This window comes from Typopeltis vanoorti, chromosome 1 (genome assembly GCF_054136105.1).
Source record: "Typopeltis vanoorti isolate ZY-2024b chromosome 1, IOZ_Tvanoo_1.0, whole genome shotgun sequence".
NCBI lineage: Eukaryota > Metazoa > Arthropoda > Arachnida > Uropygi > Thelyphonidae > Typopeltis > Typopeltis vanoorti.
The window spans coordinates 148,011,207-148,034,787 of record NC_143549.1 but is presented as its reverse complement, the minus strand read 5'-3'; the positions used below and the strand labels follow the sequence as shown (position 1 = coordinate 148,034,787).

At 34.6% G+C, this 23,581-nt stretch overlaps 1 long non-coding RNA gene across 1 annotated transcript in view; it reads left to right on the top strand.

Annotated features, from left to right (window-relative positions):
* The window catches only part of LOC150110525 (uncharacterized), a 112,728-nt gene that overhangs the window by 3,747 nt on the left and 85,400 nt on the right, over positions 1-23,581 (top strand). The window contains exon 2 of the long non-coding RNA XR_016548465.1: positions 22,914-23,046. This is a non-coding gene — a long non-coding RNA (uncharacterized LOC150110525). The remainder of the gene's footprint in view (positions 1-22,913; positions 23,047-23,581) is intronic.

Here is a 23,581-nt window from a genome sequence, read left to right as displayed (position 1 = left end):
TTTAAATTATTATTGTTATTAGCCTAATTTTGGTAATGATTAAGAGCTCAGTTCTATCAAAAGCTAGTATGTCTGTCAAAAAGTGTGTTCTCTGGCTAGTTTTATTCGTTTTACAAATGGAAAAATCCGATTTCTAAACTGCATTATTGTGGTGCTACATGGGAAATTTAGTATTTAGAAATTTTCATATATAGGCCAACAAATCAATGTCAAGCAGATATCGATTTGTTGATCTGTATAGAAGGTACAAAAGATACAAAAAAGTATTCATGTCATATTATTCGTATAAATACGAAGTATAGTTGGAGAGGCGTAATGAGATCTTGATTTAAGCTGGACTGTGGAGTCGGTACATAAAACCTTTGACTCCGACTCCTTTTTTATATATCAATATATGAAATAAATAATAAATATACTAATGATTTATTTTCTATATCAATTGAAAGCACTCAACATACAAGGCATTTTTTAATCCTGCCAACGTGAATCATCAGGCTACTTTTTAGAACTCTAACCTGTTCAAGTTTGGGTCTAAAGGCTATAGCTATGCCATTATAGCTTTTTATTATTATTCTATTTATTAAAGAAATTACAAACATTCAGTAACATTAAATTTTAAACAAAAGACAAAACGTTATATTTTTTTTTTATCAAAAGGCTATAAATAATAAAGTAATAGGAATATAGAATATAAAACAAAGAAACTATGAAAGAAAATAAGGAATATCTCTGTCTATCAGTTCCCTTCCTTTTCGAGATTAAAGTATTGTTTGGATATAAAATTTAAGTGAATGGACATGAAACATTACATTAAATGAAATAAAAATTAGATTGTAGAAGATTGAAAAATTGGTCCCTACAAAATGTTTAAAGAAAATTAGCATCTAACTGTAGAATAGGGATTAAATCCAAAATAAAATCCAAAATTTACTAACGAATTGTTCTTAGAAACAGAATTGCTTCTGCCAGATCTTCTCTCATGGAAGATCTTAAATCTGATTTGACTATTTTCAGTGCCGAAAAACAGTCTTTCAACACTGACTTGGATGGGTGGCATTGCTGTTACAGTTCTAGCTACATCAGTAATAACCTCTGAATAAACAAAGATGGCTTTTTCTATAGTCAGTTTCGATGAGCGGTCATGCTTTTCCATTCTTTTAATCCTTTAAAAAACTCTTTCTGAAATTCCTTTATTTTAACATTTACCAGTTTTTCCATCCATAAGCAACGTGACTTTACTTTTGAACGTTCCATTTTGTCCAAGTAGGCTTCAAAGTCTAATTCTTCATTTGAACTTGAAGAAGATGATCCTGAGTTACCAATGCTTCTAGCTTCATCCAGTAGTTTTCAGGTAGTACTTGTAATCCCTTCATGCGAACTGCTACTTCATAGAGTGGCTGTTTTCCTGTAGTAATTTGGTCATTACTCAACAAAATACGGTTCATTTGAACAATGTAAATAACAGCTAACAGGATTTAATTATACAGCAAGAGGCCTTTTCTAAGTTCTTCTTTCTTACATTTGGACTCTTCAATTATCAGCTCTTATATACTTTCTCTTTCCAGAGAAATCCAAGTTTTCTAGCCATTTCTCCATTTAAGCCCAAAAAAGCTGCTTGTGAAAAAAATGATAGAGGTACACTATTCTTCACTGCCATTTCAATGATGAGGTTTTTAAACTTTTCTGGCGTCATTGTTACGGTAATTTTGTCAGATGCAAATAATCTTGGTAGTTGTGTTTGGCCCCCATTAGATTTCTGATCTTTTTTTAATCTTGAAGTAGAGGGAACATTTTTATTGCTGTCTTTCTCATTCACAGCTTCTAACACTTTACGATGAAAACGCTGAAAGTTCTTTTTTAAATTTGATGCTCTTGTAGGTGCATTTTTATCAGAACCACAAAAACTACAATTTTTGCACCACATGCTTTTTCACAATCATCATCTTCTATAATACTTTGACACACATAATATTTCCCATCTGTTGTTAATGTAAAGTGTTCAAAAAAGTGGATTTTGTTGACACTTTTTTGCCATTGTGGATTTTTTCATGAGGTTCCGTTTTCAATAATATAATATATAAATTACCATAAAATATGTGAAATTTGCAAAGAACTTGAAATTATAATATATCCTAAAATATAACATGAAAAAAATGGATTAATCATATTATTATATGTGAAATAGGAAATTTTAATATATTATTTATATTACAATTTAAATTCATTAGAAGTCAGAGTCGGTACATTTTCATCGACTCCGACTCTGACTCCAGTAAACCAAAAATTGCTTCTGTGATTCCACAACTCTAGATTCAAGCATGACGGTGAAATTACCCCAAAACGTTATTTCTGTAATAGTTAGTGGTATAATATGTAATGAGATATAAGATGATTATATTAAGTCTTGAGTAAAACTATGGATTCTTAACACTGCCATTTAATTAAACTTTATTTCATAATTCGAGAAAAAAAAAAAAACTTTTGAACAACACCGACGCAAAGCAGATGTTGTCCAAAAGAAATTAAATCACTTGTCCACATTATTCATAATATATTTTTCATCTTTTCATCACTTCTTTAGGCTATTTATAATATTTTTATCTCAAAGAAGTAGTTGAACTTCTTAAGTTAATTAGCATTTGGGTCACTAAAAGCAGTTTAAGCTTCGTGCAATAATTATTGCACGAAGTTATTAACTATATTCATGAGTCTGTGAAATGACAGCATATTAATTGAAGAACTAAATTAAGAATCTCTCTAAAGTATTTGGAGTTGTTTTTCACTTACTTTGGTCGATTTTATAACTGTAAAATCGATGGCGATATTTCTCATTTGTTAGAACTCATGACATTCTTTCAGTCGCTCAAGGTTTGTAAACTTTTCTATAAATTTTTTTCTATAAACGTTTGTAAATTCTTCGTATTCCAGAATATAATACAAAAATTATACAACAAGATTTCAGTCGACATATCTATTGATTTTGTTACTGAAAAATTAATGGATTTTAGAACTACCAATTACAATTAATGAAATTCAAGTAACACTAATCTTCAGTGACAGGAGTTTCTATGCGATAAAAGAATTATTAAGTGTTGATTCTGATCAGTTGTTAATTTAATAGCTATCGTATTCTCCTGAGTTATTAAAGAATGTTTCCAATAGGAGTAATTGGATGGCCACACGAGTAATGAAATCATTCTTCTAAAAGTATTGTGGTCGAAATAATGGTCTAGACAATCATTACGATGGCTGCTGTTGAAAATATCATGAGTGCTGCAGAACTGACTGGAAAGGAAAGCGACGCCATATAAAGAGAACAAGATAAACTCCCCAAAAGTAACTAATATAGATAATGCAATGAGTAATAGCACATCCGCAGTCTGAGAAAGCAATCATGGCTGTCGAGTGAGGAATGGGGGGAAGGAATGAGAGAGAAAGAAAAAAGAATGACAAGAAAGAGAGAGAGAGAGAGCATTTAATAATGCGAAGACTCAATTTCGTACTCTGTGTCCTCTAACTGGAGATCGTACGTAATTTATAACGGCAGCTACTGTCTAGACGTAAGGTTCGTTCTGTAATGTCTTTTCGGCTCGTCCGGCGTGGCTACAGAAGTATGGAAAAGGCAGGAGGACATCGGAGGTCGTTGCTGAAAAGAGATGCTGAAGTAAGCACCTTTCTTAGGGTTGTTGCAGAAGAAAAGAGAGAGGAAGAAAGAAAAGAAAGAAAGAAAGAGCATAAGTGGATAGTGAAGCGCATTCCATCACGCTTTGAGTAGAGAGAAAACAATTCCAGAGAAGAGTAAGTTTTCGTTATTTTCTTGTCATCATTCCTTTTCATGTGGATCGTTTGCACCTTCCTCTCTTATCGCATTCTTTATTTCCCGGAGTGCATCCGTACCTTCCTTTCGACTATTTTTTTTTCTTTTATTCAGTGTTTGCTTCTTAATTTGTTATCATCGTGACCTTTCTATTGTGCCTTAAGTTCGTGCTGTCGTTCTCTTTTTCTTTCCCTTGTATCTCTCGGCTCTTGTACTTTCTCCTTCGTCCTTGCTCGAGGTCTATAAGTAGTTTGTTTTTATCTTCGAGTTTAAAGTCCATTCTGTCACGTGATTGAAAAAACTTTGCTGATATAATTTTTTTTTTTCTAGAGAATGTACGTTAACCCAAACTATTTATGGCCGAATACAAATAGCAATCATTAAATAGCAAATTAAAGCAGAGAAATATTAATTATTTGGAAATCAAATCCAGGAAGGAAATAAAATTCGTTGGTGTGTGTGTGTGTGTTCTTATACTAGAAAAAGGACACTGCCTGGAAGCAGGTTTCCTAGGTTAAAAGCTTCCTAGCTCAGTCGGTATAGACAAAGGCCTTTCGGCGGAAAGACCTAGGTTCGATTCCCGTCAGTGACGTAAGGAACTTTATTTGGTCTCTTTCGACTAAAGGTAAGTGAGCCGGTCTCCTACGGAGGTTTTGTTGTCCCCCAGAACTGGCAAACTGGCCCCGTGAACACACACATGGATTATAGTCATGAATACGTTCCAGTTATATGCCGATCCCGGATAAAATTGGAGGTTGGGGAAAGAACATATTGTTCAAATTTTTTTCATTCCTTCTGGCAAACGAAATTAGGCTTGCTACAACTCTAGTTATCCGCCATTCTTCGATGCCTTTCAATAACTTGTGGATCGCAGTGCAATGAAATTTAACTGCGTTCATTTTCTGACTTTCTTTTAGCATCAACTGCGATCCAGAATTACAGAGTTGGTCATAAAATCTGCTGATTTTTTTTAGTCAAAGATGAATACCTGTAGTGTTCGTTAACTAAATGGTAATGTGCTAGCTAAAAAAAAAAAGTTATAGCAGTTGCCTCTGATAGAGATCGTACCGTTTCTAAGACACTAATTTGGATCATTTCTGATATCACTAATTCGAATGCAGCATTCATTTTAGAATCATATTAATGGAGCTCATTTAAAAGTATAAGCGAGCCTTACAACATCCTGGACGTGTCCTTGCAATTATCAACTGAACAGTGTGCACCATTTATGACCATTCGCGTGGAGTTTACAGTCTTGGAACTGGTGAAGATTAATTGGTGAATTAAATAATGTACAGGTGGCAACTTTTTTTTTTATTTTTAAGTTCTCTCCCACCTCCTTTTTTTTTATCCCTAGACCATTCAGCTGAATTCCCTTGAGGCGTCAAATAATTAGGACATCAGTGCAAACATGGAATCCGTATGAAACATTAACCCCAAGCCATCCCTTATTTCAGGTAATGACGGAAGCAGAAATATTTCCTTGACACCTTCGTGAAGTCTGTTATTCTCCCGAAATGATCTTTGTCCGGAGAGACGTCAGACTAACTTGTAACTCCATACCTTCAGCGCGAAGTACACACAGATGATATAAACGCAGCACGAAGTCCAGGGTGAATGTGCTCTGACACGCGTGAGCCGAAACAAGGCATCAGTCAACGTGCTGTGTCGGCAGAGGTGAGATTACCTAGTAATTGTGCTTCTAAGGCAGTATGGTATTAATGACTTTCTTTCTTTTTTTTGCCCCTTCTTCTCCGAGATAAGTACACCTCTTGGCATAGAACTAATTCTGTTTAGCGATAAACTAATGATCATAGGGTGGTTCACTTTTACTACCTTTCATTCAGGAGTCACACTTTCACCTCACCCCCTCCTAGTTCTATTTGGTTTTCTTAAATTTGTCAGCTCTCAGATTATAATACGGAAGTTTATTTGTCCTCAATATATCCTTATTAATTTCCGGATTGCTATTTATTTGTTTATTTTTATTTTTTCTGTTGATATGAAACCATTTTCATTCATACGTCACCAGATGGCAGATCGGTTTCAGTCGACAGATGCGCACCGACTAGTTTCATAATAGGAAGGACTTTTAGTTAGTCTTATTCCTGCGTTGTCTTCTTCAGAAAAAAGAAAAAATATATATGTATATATTCCCCCCCCCCCCCTAGATTTTGTAGCTTACGTCCGAATCTTTCATTAGAACTGAAAACACTGTAATTTATTCTTAAAATCAGTCCGTTCCGCCCCCCCCCCTTTGGAGAAAATTCTTACTCATTTAAATGCATCATTAATATTACTAATAGATAAATACTTACTGGCTACATATAAGCAAAATTTTTTGGATACATCCGAAGACACAGCTTCAGAAATTTCAAAATGACGGAAAATTTTCTGAATCAAAGATCGGAACGAAACAAATATCCCAATAAAAAAAAAATGTTTACTGATTATTTGGTATGTCGACCTACATATTACTTTTTTCTTTCTTTCCCTTTTTTAAGCAGGCCAAGCGCGCAAATTTTCAACTCATTTCTTCCATATCCCATCCACCTGCATTGCTAATGTTTCATTCAAAATTCGCTTTACATTGAAACACGCTAGCACATGAGGCGAGGAAACTAAGACCAGTTTAAGAGTACTGTGACCAAAAAAAAAGTTTTCATCTTAAGGTTGTTACAGGAATGGGTAAGTTTGTGTCCAGGGTGTGACGGAGTCGGTTCGCCAGAACCATTTGTTTAAATCGCACCCAGCTTATCGAACCGTTTGTTAAATTCAGCTGCTTGAAGACTCGGGCAGACATCTTGACACCAGATCAGTCACGGCTGCCTATTACAAAAGCAGAATGGGTTCCTTCATTTTCTACTGCAACATCTGTGAAATATTACTAGCTTGGTGTCAGTTGCAATAAAATTCTTCTTTTTCTCTATTTACAAAAATTGTTACTCAGAATTCGCTTAGTTATATTGTCACTCCTTTTTTATATTTGAAGCTTTTAGCTTCCAAAACCTGCTGTGTGTGTGTGTGTGTGTGTGTGTGTGTGTGTGTGTGTGTGTGTGAGAGAGAGAGAGAGAGAGAGAGAGAGAGAGAGAGAGAGAGAGAGAGAGAGAGAGGAGCTTGCATTCGACAGTGACTATATATCGGAAAAAATACTTCAGCGCTATATTTCCGCACAGCACTAATATTAAAGTAGCAGCTGAGTCTAAAATAAGCACAAGTCAATCTATTCTAGATGAGATATATCTGTTTCGACGAACCATAATGATCAAATACATGAAAACCCTGAAATAGTTTTCAGGGTTTTCATGTATTTGAAATGGAAAAACCGGTCTGTGAACACATGCAATTGATAAATATAAAATATTGACTTTTCATGACTTAACTTTCTTCTGTTCACTATCGTTAACGACCCAGTTCCAACTTACCTTCATGCTAATTTTGTTCAGTCATAACTGTCCCACATTAAAAAAAAAAAAAAAAAAAAAAAAAGAAAAGAAAAGCGTAGCAAGTAATACTAAGCATTGGTGTGAGACCCACCTAACGGTACCTTTATAGTAAAATATTCATCAATAATAATGGCAATGCTGGAATTGGAACGTGAATAGCTGCTCGTTACACGTGTGGAACAGCTATTCACCTTGAGAACAACTGTTACGACAGCTCAACAGATGTTCGATTGTTGATTTATTAAATTAAGCAGCTGTAAAGATGGAAGTTATCAAATTATAAGGACGAACTGTAGAAAATATCCTTGAGATTTGCTCAGCTGTAGACATAAATATGCACCTCATATTCGAATAATGTGAATTTGAATGACAGGCTTTTTGACGATACGAGTGTTTCTCAGTTATCGTGTAAAAACGCGCCATCTTTATATTCTTATGCTTCATCTTTATGAAGCAATAATTGTGGATTTCTGTCGATTTATTGCAGATAGAGAAAATGACATTTCTCGGATTTAAAAGTGTTATGCAAATGAAATCTGAAAAGTCTTTAAATAAATAATCATTCGCTGAATTGTTCTTTGAATACGTCTATTTCTGAAACATTTCTTGTGCTGACTTCCCTCAAACTCTAGGCGTATGTTTGATCCAATTATTGTAGCTATGCTACCCTCTCCATCCCTCTAACAACAACAAGAACAACAAAAAGCCTGAACATAAAATATCTCATTTTTAATTTAGATCGCTAATATCAACAATGAAAACCGGTTTCTCTCCTGATCAAATTATTACTGCTTGGAAAAAATAACGCAGGCACGGAAATATACTCGTTCAACATGTAGGAGTAAAGCAAACATTTAGTAACTTGAGACACATCCCGAATCTTCTCCAACAACTGTCACTCAGTATTTATGTGAACAGCTGAGGTGTTTGCGCTATCTAGAAAACAGATAACAGTGAATTAGTTGGCAAATTGGTTTAGCCGCTCAGATATAAGAATAAAATGACCCTTTGCGTTATCACGTGTGTTTATTAATGCTGTATATGCTTACATTTTTTGAGCTTCAAAATTCACTGTTGCCGTTTTAATAAACTAGCTTTTGTAACTGATTATATTAATTTTATTTCCCCCACGATACTAAATGTACGATTGGTTTATATCATGCGTTTATATCACCTTCCATGTGTGCGAGTCACTTACACATTAAATTGATTTATAATGCAAAGCAATGAAAAAAATTAAATTGAAAGAAGAATTGGCAAATAAGAAAGGAAGATAAAAGCATGAAAAATTGGCTTTTAACTAAGAAGAAATCGAAAATTAGGTTTTACTATTCCTAAGCCAATACTTTATTTTTTAACGGCTGATTTTCCCTTTTCAGTCGGTTCTGACCGTGAGTGACTTTGCAGGCATTGCCCATAAGGTATTCCTGGTGAGATTTTTATAGGGTAGTTCACCATTGCTTTCCCCAATCCTCCAATTTTCCTGCTCATGACTGTAGTCCATGAGCAGGTTTTCCTTGTTTTCGGGAGGAAAAACCGCAGATAAACTGGGGGAAAAAACCTGCAGTACACACCCAAGACCGGATAACTTGACTATGTCTGAGAAAGATCCTTAAGCTCCTCACGTCAGCGACGAGAATCGAGCCTAGGACGCTCCTTTCCCAGGAATACGGCTGCGAAGCGCAAAGCCACTCGGCTAACCGCGCAGACATCTTTGTAACGGTAAAGGGTTTTATTGAATCCACTAGTCTGTATGTAAAGAAATCGCACTGTCCTTAGAAAGAAGGGAAAAAAAAACATTAATAATTAAGACATAGAATAAATAAGATTAAACAGGTAAACAGTTAAAATATCTACAAAAGTTAATCGAATTTATTCTTTAATCACATTTAGATAGAGCAAATTAAAAAAAAAAGGGTTACTTTGTTAATGATGTTATCCCCAGCACCAATTTTTATCGTAGTATAATTCACATTTTGTGATATATCCGAAATAGGTCAGACTAGAAACGTAAACATAAACATGAAATAAGCGGATATTTCCTTCCCAGCTTTCCTGTTATTCCTATGGAAATTAGCTTTTTCGGGATCTTAAACCTAATTTTCGGTTTAAGATCCCATGAGTAGATATACGCTAAGCACGTTCATATCTTGTTGAATGTTTTATCAATAACTGTAAATCGATTTTCTTATTCCTACAAGTGACTGCTAAAAAATCTCTTTGCAGGTGAAAAAAGCTGATAGAACGTCGAAGGGGGTTTGTGGAAGGCCATGTTTGGAGTGTCACGGATGGTTTCCTGCTTCACCCGTATCCAGAAAGAGCTTTTGATCACGACATATTAATCTCGCATTTACATTTTAAAATCAAATTTTCATTAACCTGATTTTTCAGCCATACATACAGCCAGAATCAGGCTTTCATGTGCAGTAGTTAGATCTACAAAAACGAGACCTAATTTTTTCAGAATAGCCCTCTCAATGTATTCTGATAATAGAAAGTTACCTTAAGCGCCTTCTAGAAAAACAATAAAAAAATTCAGAACTTGAGCAGTATCCCGAATTCAAATCATTATTTGAATGAACAGTACAGTGAAGGATTCTGTGCACAAGTCGCAAAACATATTCAAGGGTAAGTGACAACACGATGCTGTCTGTGATTCCCCCCCCCCCCCCGAGTGGTTGCCCTGTTGAATATGCGCTAAGCTGTAAACAGGAGCTCTCTCTTTGTTATTTCATCGCGGTATCTGACCTTGACCATTTGGTTATTTTACTAAACTATCTTTGTGAACAAGGCTGCCCCATTGACTACATGCATTAAAGAAGAATCTGTATGATTTTTGTCGTGGACTGAAGGTGCAAATGATACAAACATTCATCACATACCTAGTCTGATGACAGAGTTTTGCAGTAGCGAAATATCTCTTTTAAACATGTGAAACCACATTAGGAAACCATCATGTCGACGAGTGATAAAAACATTGAAAAACCTGACACTTATTGTGGAGAACGAAAAGTGACTATCGATGAAATGAAAACCAGTTCTAATTTGTCGTGGGTTCTGTATGAGAAGTCATCCACAACCGACTTTATTTTCATAATGGGCATGCATGCAAAACCATTTAGACAATTTTTACGCCTTTTGAACCAATATCATGAAGAAAGTGGCCTTCGCAAAGCACATTGTTACTGGTTGCGAAACGAGGATCTATTTAACCACATGCTAGGGAGCAAACGAAGAGTTTGAAACACACGACGTCTCCTGTCAAAAGAAAGGTCATACTCAGAAGGAAACCTTGAACGCTATTGGGAAAGACACGTGAGGATAAACCGTGTACATTACAGTGAGACTATGTGTGATAAGCTGAAGCCAGTGGTTTGCAGTAAACGCTGAGGGCTCCTGTCAAGATGGTGTGTTGGTGCATACCGAACCCTGATCCCATACTGTCGGTATCCTTGATTCTTTGCAATGTCATCTGTTTTGGCCACTCAAGACTGTTTTGAAAGGTCATTTCTCAAGATATTGCATCCAAGATGCAGTTTCCTGTATTTGTTGCAATGCTTTCCTTCGCTCATAGCGTTTTCTCCATTTTACATTGACGAGTATAAAGCAAACTACACATTACTTTAAAACTGCTCTCCTGAAAATCTTTCTTTGAATTGCCATGCACGCTCTTTCTGAGACAAGCTTATTGAAAAGTAAGACCTGTCAGAAATTCATTCATCCAGCAAATGCTCTGCATTAGCTGTGCAAGGACTTCCACCAGCTGTCTATGACGCTGTTGGGAACAGAATTTCAATGGTAGGAACAACAAATCTCGGCGAGTTTTTTATGATATTATTGTCACATATCTGTTTTAGATTTTACTTATTCGTAAATCAAGTGATTTCTTTAATTTGCATTTTTTTATTTTATTTTACAAGAGACTAGGAAAGATTACGATAATATGCAATGTAAAGCATTTAATATATCATTCGTTCATTCTAACGAATTATATTACAGCTGCAGTATAATGTCACCAACTGTAAGATCGTGCCAATAAATGAAAGTTGAGCTCTGGAGCTACTTTTACGAAAGTATTATTATTATTATTATTTGATACCTCCAGGGAGTCCAAAGACTCATCGAGGGAGAGTGTGCCAACAGCATTGAACGATTTTTCCCCTTCCAACTACTAACCGCGCCCAAACTTACTTAACTGAGCCATTAGTAGCAGAGGCTCTACCAATCGAACAACCTTTGCCGGCATCTCTGATCTAGTCTGAACTTGCTCTAGAAGCTTTAAAATTGTAAATGACATTTGCTACACCAAATTTCATACCTAAATCCATTATATAAAACGCATTGTACTGACAGACTGCCTAAATTTCCTAACAATAGGAAATTAATCTAAGGGAAGTTAGTTGACTAGCTAGAAATTAACTGTATACGAGTATATTTATCTCTGTAAACTGAATGTATTCTTGGATGCATTCAGTTTTTGTTTTCTGTGATAAATGAAAATCGACTATCTTCAACAGATTTTTTGTTATTTTGATCAGCATGATTTTAGATCTTTGATCAGTACTAGAAAAAAACCGAGTTAGTGAGAAAAATAATTCTCCTGAAAACAGGTAAATGAACAACAACCTGGACAAAATGAAGACAGCCTAGTTCCAAGAATATGAGGTCAAATGTCACAAAACTCATCGTTACCTGATTGGTATTAAGAAGGCTATGTTTTACACTAAGATGACAACAGTATTCGACGAAAAGTGGGAAAAGCTGATCTTTGACTTTTAAAAAGATTCTGAAGTTTGCAAAGGCACTTGACAGATTGCTATGCGATATCAAAAAAGTTAGGTTCTTAGGTATTATGGCCAAAGCAGCTAAGGCTATTTAGGCCATTGTACTATATCTGTTAATTGCATACGTGTTTTCGATTTGATGCTTTGCACAACAAATTCTACCTAGTTTCCGAGAGGAAAAATGCTTCCACGTTCGTATGAAATTTGTGACTCCCATTCAGTTGAAAAGTCTTTATAAAGGTTCCTTCTAGTCCTAGACGGGATGCGAACTGAAATATTTCCAACTGAAGAGCCCTGTGTTGCCGAAGTCCTGAAAATTGTACTACGAGACGCACTTTTACATTAAGGTCATTGGGTATGGTAATATACGACGACTTCATCAACAGACAAGTTGGATCGAATGATACCTATCAGCGAACTATGAACTATAGCTGTACCTATTAAGTGAAAGTGTTACGTGGTTCCATGCCTGAGATATTATTTAACTTATACATCGATTCTATTCCTCTGGTTTAAAGGGAGATTTGCAACAGCTTACAGTTTTGCAAAAGGCCCAAAGGTGAGAAGAGTTAAGCTTTGATGTAGCGTCACTTCCAGAAGCTTTAACTTCCTGTAAACGCTGCAGATTTAACTGAGTACATTTTGAATTTTTGTTCTTTTCAGTTAAATGAAACTGCTGAACTTTAAACATGGGTTTAGATGCAATGTATTGATGGGCTGCTACAAGTTGGTAGAAGAAGAGAAATTTGGAATAACTGTATTAAAGGAGCAAAGTTGGCGAGGTACGACAGAGTACTGAAGCGATGAAAATACAGTGTAAGTTTAAAATAATAATAATTGATTGTATTTTTGTTTAATACACTAAGACGTATGTATTCTGAGGTGAACAGATGTGGAAAAATAGATTTGGAAAGGGATAAAGAAATGTTGATACGAGTTCACAGACACATAACTAAGTGTGTGTGTGTGTGTGTGTGTGTGTGTGTGTGTGTGTGAGAGAGAGAGAGAGAGAGAGAGAGAGAGAGAGAGAGCAAGCTGTATTTATAAAACCGTCATTAGCATCAGTGGAATGTATTACATTAATGCTTGGCCATTTTTAATCATACGTTTTTCTGTTTAAATTAGTTTATTTTCTTATAAAGAACTGGTACTTTCAATTGCTATTCTTCTTATTATCACTTCATATTTACTTTTGGAGGAAGCTTCTATAAAATGAATACTGCTACGTCTTTCACTTCTAGTTCGTGCATCCAATTTTGAGCATCTTCAGTAAAAAACAATATAATCAACAAATGCCAGAAACGCATTGATGGTTTCAACTTTTAATTTGAATCAAAAGTTGAAAACCATTGATGGTTTTCAACTTTTGATTCAAATTAATGTTGTATTTATTTCTAACATATCAAAATTATGCATTTTCTCAAAAACAGTCTTCTCTATTCTCCAACATCCTTAAGGAAAAAAAGAGAAATAAAAAATTCCCATGGAAGAACAGAGATGAACTCCGCTAGAAACCACAGTATACAGCAGATTATTATAAAGATTAATATAAAATATATTATGATTATTAATAGTGTTCCATAATGCATTTCAGTGGTTTCAAAGTATTTCAAAAGTGTTTGTCTTCTTTCTCTCTTTCTTTCTTTCTTTTTTTTTTTATACATTATTTGCAGTTTTTACTTCAAAAATTCCACATATTAGCCAGCTCATGCTTTCAGTTTGCTTGTTTGATGAAATTTAAAGAGAAAGTTGTTGTGACACATCATAGAAGGTAAGCCATAATTTCAGGTGAGAAATGCAATCTAGGACACGTTAATATATGGAGCTACTGGTGGGTGCATGAAGGAATGTCAACAACATCCAGTTCGCACGAGAAGGAATGCAGAAATGATGAAGCGACCACCACAACGACTAAGGACCACAATAAAGACTTGAAAACTCTATCAAAGCAGACAGATTAATGTACATAAAGAATCATATTTTACAAGCTGTTTCCTTCCCGTTTTCAAGGCTGTTTTACTATCCTTAGATGGCAGTTGTTGTTGCCACTACTATTGAACGTACATAGGGCTGAATTTTATCGCCTGTATTTCATTTGGATGGAAAGGGAGAAGTTTAAGTTGCTCTATCCATTGCACTCCTTATGTCCGTCTTGTGCCCTGTGCAGTTTGTCCATGTCATGAAAATGTGTGCCACGCATCTGTAGTGTGATGGTTATTCAAGGTTGTCACTATCCAGATTAAAAAATAAAAACATGCTAATCAATCAAATGATAAATTTTAAAAATACGACAGGTGATATTTTGTTAGATGCATGACAAATTTTCCGTTTTTTATTACAGGTCAAAAGTAAAAATATGAAACATCCATATTGATACTACGTATGGAGACTTAAACCTCAAAAAATTTCTTATTTCAATGAGAGAGATTTTTGTCTTTCGTAAAAAGGCATGCCAATTAAAATTGGCTGTTTTAGTAACATTAAAATTATTTACGCATTTTATGTTAAAAATGAAATTTAATGAATCGTAAAATCGCTAAAAATTAATTTCGAAGTTTCGCGTAGATCGGCAAATGTTATTCATTATTTAAAATTAATAATTAAAAAATAGTAATTAAAGTAGAAATAAAGTTAAAGAATTAAAGTAATAATAATAAACAAACACGAATACGTGCAGAACATGGTTTTTATCGAGTTAATCCAGATAATCAGTATACAAGGTTATGGTATTACGCAAAGCGATACGTAATAATAATTATTATTTTAAATATTAATCACAGCCATGCCATTTTTTTTTAAAATTTTTTATCCCAGTGCATTCCTATTACTACTATGAATGGGATAAGACCCTGCTCCAAAGACCAAACATGGAACTTTTTTCAAGCCATTTCAGATCTCCAATAAGCTGGCCGGCGATCTAACACCGAGCGATGAAATTCGCACTTAATGGCAATCACAGCATTCATACTAAAGGTGAGATTATATATACTGTATATATAAACACAAGAAAAGAGTGTTTTCATATTCATATTCATTTCTTTTTTTTTTTTTTTTACATTGATGTTCGCCTTACAATACTCGAGTTCAAGATTTGAATGTTATTCTTTCCCTTCTTTTATAACTGTTCAAATCATTCTCGTCTAATTGTCTTAATATATTATAAACAATGCATTTCTCTCTCTCTCTGTGTGTGTGTGTGTGTGTGTGTGTGTGTGTGTGTGTGTGTGTGTGTGTGTGTGTGTGTGTGTGTGTGTGTGTGTGTGTGTGTGTGTGTGTGTGTGTGTGTGTGTGTGTGTGTGTGTGTGTGTGTGTGTGTGTGTGTGTGTAAAACATGCTAAATTATTTTCGTATCATAATAAAGTTGCTCGCAGTTGTATTTACGAGTACTTTGATACTGTGCGTCCATCATTTTATTATTATTATTACGTAGCATTTATCGTTGTTACATAAAACACTACCCTCTCATTTCATTAACGTCATGCAAACATAAGTGAAGATGAGGATGATATGACAGTAATAAATGTAAATATTTGTATATTATAATGATTTGTTTAATGTATATTTTTTATTTTATTATTTTTTGTTTGTAAAGTCTTGTGTTACAAGAACCAAAATTTTGGAAATGTAATATTTTTATTTATTTTTGTTTATTTATTATTATTATTTTTTAATTGACCTATAAACACATCAGTGCCGTGTGTGGGATGCAGATGAGCACCGAGATACAAGAGTTTTTTTTTTTTCTTTTCTTTTTCTTTCTTTCTTTTCTTTTTTTTTTTTTTCTTTGAAGAGGTGCAGGTTGTGGTTGTTTGGAAAAACACGAGGAAGGCTGTTCCAGAGGACAGAGGTGGACGGAATAAAAGAGGAAGATCAGAAGCATATCTGGTGTGTTTGCAGCTGCACAGTAAAGAGATGTTAGGTAGCTGCGCTCTTGTATTAACAGGTGCAACAGAAAGTGGAAGATCATCAGTCAGCCGAATTGTTCGCCTGTGGACGGCGCTAAAGATTTTAAGAAAATATATTAACCACCCCAAACGTGTAAGTGGTGCTTTAAGCATGGGCGGGTTTGTATATCATTAAGTGATGGTTGGGTGTAAAACAGTATCTTGAACGAAAGGGAATGCCTAGTTTTTTTGGATCCTGAGGATTATATTGATGTGATATGTTTATGCCAGGAGAAACTGGAGGTAAAAGTTAGTCCAAGCAGAGAAATATGATATTGTCTGGTGATTTGTGTACTACTGAGGTAATACACACAACATTATCAGATTTTCTCAACTTTATAGAAAGGATCCTTTAATAAAGTTGTTAATATGGTTAATATGATCTGGCTGCAAGACTCTGGCATAACATGTTTTTGTTAAAAGCTTATGTTTCAGTTCTTTCACACACACACACTCTCTCTCTCTCTCTCTCTCACACACACACACACACACACACACACACACACACACACACACACACACACACACACACACACACACACACACACACACACACACACACACACACACACACACAAATGCGTATTTTCTTCACTTGTTCCTTATTTCTGAAATCATGAATATATATATATATATATATTCAGTATGATATGATATGATATGTTGCCCTTTCACCGATACCCCATAATCATGCCTTCTCTGACTCAGAGAAGGCATGATTGTGGGGTATCGGTGAAAGGGCAACAGTATCCAGGAAACTGCCAATATTGTGGGAAGATTTTTTATCGCTTTGTGCAACAGCTGACCACGGAATTTAACAGGAGAAGAATGGAGATGTTTCGCATTCCACAATCCATTACTGTCAATTTTAACGTATTTTAAATCCACTACTGTTTTACGTTGACAGTATCATTCGAGACTAGTTCACCGAACACAACGATATATCTAATCTGCTATATATATATATAGCAGATTAGATATATATGTTCCCTTATTGAGGAATTCCAATGCGTATGCTGAAATAAGTATTGGGAGCCTAACTTAATTACTCTGTTACTATTACTAAGAATTACTGTACGTGTTGATAATAGTTGCGACATATATTTGGATTTTAGCAATGCATTCGATACCGTACTGTGCACTTATCTTCATCACAAATTGGAAAAATACGGTATTAAGCAGAAGGGACTGAATTGGCTAGAAGGATGATAAATGAAGAGAAGGCAGAGGGTTGTTCTGAATGGTTATATCTCCTACCTGGCCCCCTGTAATAACTAGCGGGGTCCCACGGGAATCACTACTGTGTTCAGTTTTGTTCTTAATTTTTATTAGTGATATTGATAATGAAATGAAAAGTTTAATATGAAAACTTACCGATGACTCCAAAGTGCGTACGGTAGTCAATAATGAATATCAAGGGTTTTTACTTACTCACGAAGGGATCTCAGGAATGCTCCTTAGGACTCATTGGTCTCAGGAATAACAATTGATATTAAAAGGTGTGTTAATATTTAAATATTTAAAATTTCACATATAATTATAAAAATTTTAATATATATATATATATACATATGTAAATTATGCAATTGCAATCCTTCACCTACGTAGCAAAAAAAAAAAAAAAAAAAATCTAAGGACATTGCCTATTCTTTGGGTAAAGATAAACTCAGAACATTGGAAAATGAAAAGGATCTAAATTAAAAATGCGGTTTGGTATAAAATTTTCTGAACACTGTAGTTAGGTAGCAAGTGCGAACGGGAGTCTCATTCACTTGCAGAAAACTTTGAATACAGGACTGTATTATTCCTTTTGCTAGGTGCTTGGATTTCTTTGTATTTTGCTTAGATACTTTGATTTTATTGACGATTGTTAACAAATGTTTTGTCTACTTATACGCAATAGCGTTATGTAGAAAGTTATTATTATTACTTTATTATATATGTTTACGATTAATTGAACGAGACCATTAGGAGTATTTTGCTCTCCTGAGCATTTTCTGTTTGTGTCTGACATTGATAAGCTTTGTTTCCTTTCATCGGATTTTGTATTAATACTAAAATAAGCAAATATGCAGAGATTTGACTGTTCAATCGTATATTTTCAGTGGTAAGTGGAGAATATCTTGCGGTTTTGAAAGAGGTCGGTACTATGGGATGCCATATCAGTGACTTCTCTGTTCGAGACATTTGTAAAAGACTGCATCGCCAAAAATCAAGGGCTGGTTAGGCATGATTATTTTACTGACGTTAGCTAGCAGCGACCTTACTCTTCCCCACATCAAGAAAGCTCTTTAGGAGCAATATAAATAATTTTAAAAAAATCACGGTTTTACAGGATTTATTGCATTACCAGACTTGGTCCTGTATGTAAACTAATGCGGCAGTATTAAGTTAAATGGAAACATGTATACACAAAATTATTTAAACAAGGTATTAATTACGAGTTATGAACACCATGCATCTGTTACTTAGTTCGTTACGAGGCTGACATCAGTAATACATATCAATCCGCGGTACAAAAACCTGTTTCAAAATGGATCACGAAGTGAAAAGTCTGAGAATGAATCTACCATGACAATGGAAAACCAACTCACAGCCAGTTAGAAATAAACCAGAGACACCATTCCTTTTACCTTAAACTGTATTTCAAATTAAATTTCCCAAAAATAAAGGGGAAAAAAAGATTTATATTTGACATTTTACTGTGTCCAAGACCAGTGTTCAATTTCTGTCAGGACAAAGAAGTCTCCTTCTTTAAGATCAGTTAATTAACTAGCCCTAGGTTATAGATCATGTAGTAAAACCCCGAATATTTCGGCTTGTTTTCGGATCTGTGTCACAAATGCAATTCCTGTCGTGATATCCTTTAGGATATGACGACGTAATTTTCGTTCCTCATGAGGTGTCATAATAATGGCTTTATACTGTATAGACAATCTCCAATCATTCTGGTCAGCTCGGGGATTTATGGCCAATACTCCCCACCTCTAAGCGACACCTCCCCCTGCGGTAAGCTAGAGATGATGAATGACCGTAAACTTTTGATCTCTTCTTATCTCTCAGAAACTAATTCATTTTATTACGCTCTGAGTAATCTATATCCCATTTCCTATGATTACTCAATTTCAGAATATTCCTACTCAAGTCGCATCACTGATTGTCACCCACATTACTGCTCATTAAACGTTATATTAACATTATCCTAATCACTGGAAAGGCAGTTAAAGTGCAGTTTCTTGCACACTGATAAGCGGTAGCTTAGATGATGTTCAAATTAGTCTTCTTCAAATCGTATCTCATCTATTATTTTGTCTTTTTCTCCCTTTTACCAATCCGATAATTTGCGAGTGTTTTCCCCCACATGCCCAGGTGGCGAAGGACACTGCGCGTGACAAAGCTGTGTAGAATATGAAGATAAATCTCTGTTGAGACGGCTTTTACTAACCAGATTAATAGGGAAATTAATGAACCAGTCTAGTGCCTGGGATGGAGGGCGCCACCTGCAGGGTTAAGGTAACTAATGGAGACCATTAATCAATTTAATGGCGGATAGAATGCAGGTGGACAGACTAGCAAATTGCTTTCCCATGTACACAGCTTTATTAGAACGAAACGGATACCGGCAATGAGGGGTTTGCTAGGTAAAGGAACGAGCACTCTCACACAAGACTTTTATCCTTAATAGGTATCAGCCAGGTTGGAGGAATGTGTGTAAGATTATGCTGTATTAAATTAACTTGTGATCTATTAGACTCTACAATGCACCCAATTTCATACAGTAAATTGTCCAATGGATTGTCATTTTTCAATCCGAGATTTACACAATGTATTGTCACTGACATATAAGATAGTTATATATATAATCAACTTTTTTTTTTAATTGAACATCGAAAGTTTTTCTAAAGTTTTTATTTATTTATTTATTTTAAATATTCGGTTTAGTTTCTGATATATGATTTTTATTTGATAACCAAGTGAACCATGGAAGCAACCCAAACTTACCCACATACAATATCAAAAAGTTTAAAAAGTGCATGCATGCATGCAGTATTGATTGTATACTTTTACAAATAGAAACCATCAGAGTCATTGTTTGAGATTGAAATGTTCTGATTGCGATGGGTTAGGACTGATTAAATCAGCGATTTTTCTTTTGTTTTGTACATGTTTTATCAATTTACTCAGTCGATTTTTTTTTACCTTCCTTTAAATGGATATCGCAGCGACATTTTGAATGTAAACATGCAAAACATCCCTATAAAACGGGCTTGCATTTCAGTCATTAGTTAAAAGGGGTTCTTTTTCCAGTATACTATTTCTGATTTGGACTCTGCGATGAAGCCACCTTGGTTTATATGCACTATTGAGATCATGTTAACAAAATATGAAATGATGGAATCTAATAAATATAATGATATTTGAAGAATGGGAGTTTCTCGCTATGTGCATTGGATCGGATTTCTTTATACTTGCTATTTGAGGTTGAATTTTCTTATTTATTTTCCTTAAACTATCATACCGAAGCTTAAGTTTTGTCATATGACTGAAAGAATTAGTTTGGAAGGATGGGATTTAGTCAGCGAATCGCAAAAATATGTACATAATCTCTTGTCAACAAATATGGCAACAGAAAATCCGTCACTCAAGAAACGCAAGTATATAAGTATTCCCCAAGTGTTAATTTAATGAAAGTAAAGGGTATCTTAATTTAAATAGTGGCGAAAATTATGACGTGTGTGTGTGTGTGTGTGCGTGCATTACAGAAAATTTATATGTTTGCAAATATAATCTGCAACTCTAAACACACAAACCATATATATATATGTTGGGCTAAGTTTTCTTTAGTGTACATTGTTAAAATTTCTAGGAGCGATATTAATCCCCCCCCCCCCTTCAAGTTTTCCCAGGATCATCTGGCACTTAGGGTTCGGCCCACCAGCATCTCTAGAAGATAACATTCGTGTCTCCGGGTGAAGGATCGACCTACTAGTTTACTATGAACTACTTATTATACCTTATCAGGAAAGAATTCCGGTCGGAGTTGCTGATAAGACATACCGTAAAACTTTGTACGCTCTCTGTTTCTCTCTCTGGGTGGTAAAATTATTATCGAAATATGGGAAGGATCTACATTAATTGTGTCTAACAGTTTGATAAGAAGTTCCTCAATGGAAAAAAAAAATCTTAGAATAGAAAATAAACTACACATTTTAAAATACTGGTGGTATGGTGAATGACTTTATTTACCATGTGAAGATTAAATTAAATATAACCAGTTTTAAATTGTTTTTTGTTTCCAGGTGAAAATAATTTACTCTTTTTCCAAGGTTGAAATACAGTAATAACAATAATAATAATAATAAAAGCACAGAAGTAAATAAATAAATAATGAAAAAATTAATTCTTTACATTGCTCAGGTCAGTCACATGTCACCATGTTGTTTCCCAAGAAGAGGGAATATACCTATAATAAATGGTAGGATTTGTCTTTCTTCGCAAAACAGGAAACTTCCCATCCCTTTACGAAAGTAAGTTTCTTCTTACGTCTGTAAGAAGCCTAGTTACGAAACTTGGCTTCTTACAGACGTTATTTTGATAATGAAAAAAGCATTTAATCCTATCGCCATATTCTGTTATATCTCTCAATGCTTGTGTGGGGGTTCTGACCGAATTCTTTTCATGAAAGCACTTCGTAACTATCAACTGTACTTGGAAACCGAAAATTAACGTTTTTCTCGAAAATAGGATGGAAAAAGTTGCAAGAGTGGCGAAATAAGAAGAGTAGAGAGAGAGAGAGAGAGAAGAAAGAAAGAGAGAGAGGGCTGATTTTTCTCTTTTTCTCATTATCTATTTGAAGAAGGTAATCGCTTTTCGGATGAAGTGAATGACCTTCGTAGGACAATATGCAACTTATGAAAGCAACATAGTCTTACTAGGTAGAGAACTTGAATATATTTTAGTTTGCTTTTATCTTGGAACCAAGAGAAAGAATTTTCATGCAACCATACCGTTATTAGATTTATGAGTAAGATGAAATCTTTTTAGCCTTTAAAAAAAGTCTCAAGGACTCTATTCCTAGAATAGCGTTGTTCGTGCATTTCTCTTATCACCAAGTTCTTTATTCCGCGTTGAACTTCATACACGAAGACAATATTTCGTGGTGAATTATAAGAAAAATTAACAAAAACAAGCATTCCTTTACATACAAGAGAAACACGAGAAAGGGTGGAGTTTCACATTTCACCTTTAGCGTCAAGCCTCGGATGCTTTAGCACATCCCTGTCCTTGACCGTACGATATATAAGAGTAAGTCCTAAAAATAACGTGAAAGTTGCCAACCCGGTAATGAATACATCTAAATGCTACAAATATTTAGAAGCACACAAAAAAAAATAAATAAGAATACTTTTTGTCAAACAATCCATGTCAATTAGAAGTGACAACCGAAAGAATGAGTTAAAATAAAATTTAAAATTGAATACGATTTAACTTTTATTCAAGTATTAAAATAAATAAATCATTCTAATTTTACTCTGATTTTGGACTTAGAGGAAAACAACTGAACTGATAACAATAAATCTCACAAAAGGTCTTTTAATGTCGTCCAGCAGCTCCTATGGTGAAAAAAGCGGAATTTACAATCTACACACACCTTAAGCCAATCTCTATCACACACACACATATGCACATACAAAAGTTCCTAGATTGTGTTCCTAGATTAGAACTAACCTTAATGTTGCTATCACCTTCGCAATTTTAAATAATTTCCCTATACATATACACTCGATTCCAATCCATCACCTGAAGTAAGCCATGTAAGCCTCTAAAAAAAATCCATTTTTTTTTTAAAATCGATTCATGTCTTGCATTATATTTTCTTTTTCTTTAATTGAGTAACTGGCTTCAAAACCGTTTATTTCAGAGGAACCTTCAGTTCTGAGAGCAGTGAGCAATATCCGGGAAACAGAGTGCGTGTGGAAGGCTTAGATGATTGTCTTGATGAAAATTTTCTGAATAAATAGATAAACAGACAGAATGCACCAGGAATCGTGCTGGTAAGAGGACAAATTTTTACTCTACTACTTCTCTGGTTATTTTCTTTTTTTTTTTTCTTCTTCTTATGGTATTTCAATATCTCAATACATATTTCGATATCTTAGCGTAATGTTTCTGATTAATTGTTTGTCCATTTGAAAAATACCGTACTGTCACACAATCCCTTCATAATAAAAAATAAACAACAACAACAACAACAGCAACAAATGATCACATTGGCCTTTGTCTTCGAACAGACTTGTCTAGCTTCTTGCTTTGTTTTGTCTCTTAATTGATCCCTAAACAGTGTTTTAAACTTTTAAAGATTTTAAGCATGTAAGCATTTAGGTATTCATACAATCATCATCATCACCATTATCATAATTATCGTTTATTCAGGTGTAAATAGCGACATATATACAGAAATAAGCATATCGCAACAAATCATGGAGATAAAGTTGTTGTGTTATATGCTAAATCGCTTATGAGTCTCATCCTCAAAATGAAGTTTGCTTATGTATTGTCAAAACTGTTTTCTTGGTCATCCTCTTACTC